This window comes from Hemitrygon akajei, chromosome 7, assembly GCF_048418815.1.
Source record: "Hemitrygon akajei chromosome 7, sHemAka1.3, whole genome shotgun sequence".
Classification (NCBI taxonomy): Eukaryota; Metazoa; Chordata; class Chondrichthyes; order Myliobatiformes; family Dasyatidae; genus Hemitrygon; species Hemitrygon akajei.
In genome coordinates this window covers 72417383-72421312 of record NC_133130.1, presented here as the reverse complement: position 1 = coordinate 72421312, position 3930 = coordinate 72417383, and the positions used below count along the sequence as shown (strand labels likewise).

The 3930-nt window shown below is 45.1% G+C and overlaps 1 long non-coding RNA gene across 1 annotated transcript; it reads right to left on the bottom strand.

Moving 5' to 3' along the window:
• Positions 1 to 459: 459 nt before the first annotated feature.
• LOC140730562 (uncharacterized) lies at positions 460 to 3117 on the bottom strand. The gene is made up of 2 exons (XR_012099632.1): positions 1899 to 3117; positions 460 to 1519 (listed from the first exon to the last, which is right to left on the bottom strand). It is a non-coding gene; the product is annotated as an uncharacterized lncRNA (long non-coding RNA).
• Positions 3118 to 3930: the final 813 nt, after the last annotated feature.

Genomic DNA, 3930 nt, shown 5'->3' with positions numbered 1-3930 from the left:
ACAATTCACTTTCATTTGAGTCATTTTCATCAGAACTGCTTTCTTCCATTTTGTGCACATTGTTGTATTTTCCTTTCTGGGCTTTCTTGCTTCTCTGTATTTTGTCCTTTTCCTACTGTTCACTGGCTTTGCATACTCTGCCAGTGTGGCCCTGTTTGCCACAGTTTCAGCATTCTTTATCTTTAAACCAACAGCATCAGGGTCAAATGACCTGTTCCCACAACGGTAACACTTCTTTCCTTCATTTCTGCGCAGTGACATTTTATCCATTGCGTATTCCAGGGATTTTTGTTCTATCTGTGAAGGCTGTTTCTAATGATATTGAGATGTTTAATGCTTTCTCGAATGTAAGGTCTTTTTCACACAGGAGCTTCTTCTTTGTGGTTTCACAGTACATGCCTGTTGGGCTTGAAATTCTGCCCTGTGTTCGTTTAGGAAGAGAGACAACTTACACCGGAATATTACAAAACGTGGCTTTATTGCAGAATTCGTAACTGGCACAGCGAATCCACGGAGTCGCTGGAGAAGGCGTTCTGTTTTCCCCTTACAATCTGCTCTTATTTATACCCCTTTTCCCCCCAGCACAACCCCGCTACATATTAGGTAATATCGGGCACTTGTGTCCATCTTATTGGCCCGCAGCCATATGCTCACGAGTTACCTGTTTCTTTTGTTTACTGAATCACGTGACACTAGTAGTTTCGGTGTAGCGGGGTCCCCAGTTTCGCTCCCCCTCCCTCGCATTCCAGCCTCCTAACATTATGTGTGTTACGTGAGCCACTCCTGACCTGTAATGGCAGTCCCGAATTAACCCCAACACTCCCTCCCTTGGCCTCCCAGAGGCCACATCCCCACATCCCTTACAATCTTTTCCGCGGCTGCCGGGATCAGGCAGGGAGGTGAGCGTCCCCCGGCACTCTTTGGCGTGTCCTCCCTATTTGCTTATCCTGATTTGTCCGACCTAGGGTCACAAAATATGGGTAGGGGTTCCCTAAACATCCGCAATTTTTACAAGTAGCATGCAACATTTCAGAAAACTTATTCAATAACAAATTCACAATCCCCCCCTTGCCATGGTCCATTTCAGTCCGTGTCCTCCCATAGCGCGTCCGCTTTCCGGGAGGGCCGTGTCCTCCCCTTCCACCGGGAACAAGGGTGCCTGGTACGCCGGTGGAGGTCCATTCTTTCCAGTCAAGGCTCGATCTATAGTCCGGATGACTAGGGTCCTAATACAGGGTATGCAACAACAACCACACGTGATAAAGATAGCAATTGAAATAGACAGTCCTAGAGCCGACTGTCCCAGAAACGCTCCCCACTTGCCAGAGGTCTTATTTAGCCAGTAGAAAATGATGCCAGTTATTGTCCCCCTCCCTTCTTACCTTTTAATGCCCTGTTGGAGACCTCGGCGACAGGGTATGGACCATGCCACCGTTTTCCGTTCCAGGTGAGCTTCCCTGGGCCTCGGAGGAACACTTCCACTCCTACCTTGATGGTGTCCGACCCCTGCGGCTGCTCACTGTTAGATTATTGAACTCGCACAGTTATCAATTTTACCATATTTCTAAAAACTCTCATATACTCTGTTACTCAACACACAAATGTCTGAGTTTTGGTAACTCGAAATTGGAAGTGCTCCATGGCTCCCTAGTACACAGAGAGGATCAAATGTGGGACGGTCGCCTTTCAAAACCTGACCTTCGCGTGGGAGATTTCTCCTCTTAACAACCAGTCTAAGGTAGGCGCCGTCAGTATCCCTGTGTACTACGGTGTCCCGCGACTTAATTCTCCTCACTCCTGAGACTTTTATGCCCATCGTGGGCGGCGGGTACCCTCACTCAGAAGACTTTTCCACGGGCGGAGAATCTTCCTAAAAACAGATAAGAGTTAGTACTTACCAGTCACGATTCTGCACCGGGAATGATCTCTCCCAGGGTAATTTGGGGTTGGTGAGGATCCGTCAGCAGACAAGATCTAACTCAGTGATTTAACTATCTAGTGGAAGTCTTCGATATAACAGGCACTTCCTGACCTTAGTCGAGCTTGCGGCCGCAAGTTGTCTGCCGTCGGACCCGCCAGACTGTGTTGTCTCTCCCTCCCCACGTCGGGGTCACCAAATGTTGGGCTTGAAATTCTGCCCTGTGTTCGTTTAGGAAGAGAGACAACTTACACCGGAATATTACAAAACGTGGCTTTATTGCAGAATTCGTAACTGGCACAGCGAATCCACGGAGTCGCTGGAGAAGGCGTTCTGTTTTCCCCTTACAATCTGCTCTTATTTATACCCCTTTTCCCCCCAGCACAACCCCGCTACATATTAGGTAATATCGGGCACTTGTGTCCATCTTATTGGCCCGCAGCCATATGCTCACGAGTTACCTGTTTCTTTTGTTTACTGAATCACGTGACACAAGTAGTTTCGGTGTAGCGGGGTCCCCAGTTTCGCTCCCCCTCCCTCGCATTCCAGCCTCCTAACATTATGTGTGTTACGTGAGCCACTCCTGACCTGTAATGGCAGTCCCGAATTAACCCCAACAATGCCACACACTAACCTGTCCCTCAATGCGTCTGATAGACCAGCTCCAAATTGACAATGTTCTGATAATTTGTGCAATTCAGCACAATATTCAGAAATGCTTTCATTTGCTCTGATTCCATTTATGGAATTTAAATCTTTCAGTGATGACCAGTGGTTTGGGGTTTAAATGCTGTTGGAGAGTGTCTACTATTTGCTTGAACATTTTGTCAGCTGGCTTTTCAGGGGTTAACAAGTTCCGTAGCAGGCCATATGTTTTCGTGTCCATTACACTAAGGCTACATCCACACTACACCAGATAAATCCGTAACCAAAGCATTTTCTCTTCGTTTTTACCCTTCGTCCACACTAAAACGGCATTTTTGTCCCCCAAAACCGGAGATTTTCAGAAACGCTTTCCAGGGTGTGTAATTTTGAAAACGCCGCCTGGGCAAATCAGTGTGGACGTAGTAACCGGAGAAATCTGAAAACGCTGTAATGACTTGCCGGAACAGATTGTGACGGCAGCGTGCCATTTCATTGTTTTCTTGAATGCAACCTAACAATTTCAGAACAGATTGCAATGAGATTGAATCCAGAAGAGTTAGAAATGTACTCACCAAATACTTTGACCCATAACTTACTGAATAAATAAGTATACTCACTTTGCTCTGTTTTCTGTCCTTGCTCATATGAAGGTGGTTTCCCTATTTATACAAGTATTTCTCTGACAATAGATGTGTAACAGCCTAATGTAACATTGTATGGAAGTACAAGATAATACTGATGTTTTATACATTTAACAAGGGGCTTTATTAATGCAACAGAGTTCGTCAGTTTTTCAATGTTCGTTGTCAGCTGGGTCATACTGTCCATGAACTCCCTGTCGGTTGCCTCCATACGCTCCAGTATTTGTTTTTTTTTACCTTTAGGTCCTCCTGCGCAAGAGCCAACAGCTGTCTGTCTTTGAAGTTTTTCTATTCTGTAACTGAACAACCATGCACTGTCTTTCACGGTGAGATTCAACACCAAGCATGTCACTTGTTTTCTGTAGATGTGTCCTGCGCATGCGCAGTAGGAGGAGATTCGCCGAAATCTCCGTTTCAATGTGGACAGAGAAGTTTTTAAAAACGCATAGTGTGGACGCCTATCATTTTTATGCGAAACTGGTGTTTTCAAAATTATCTGGTCTAGTGTGGATGTAGTACGGCGCTGGCTTTCTTTTCTTCATTAGTATCGTTAGCATCACAATGTAACTCTATTCTTTCAATATAAATTGCCCAGTCTTCAATGCTACTATCAAATGATGTAATCATTCCAATTAATGCCATCCTTGGTTATGTTAATGTAAATGTAAATTATATGTAATATGTAAATTATGTTAATTTATCATTGTCATGTAAATTAAGCCCCGG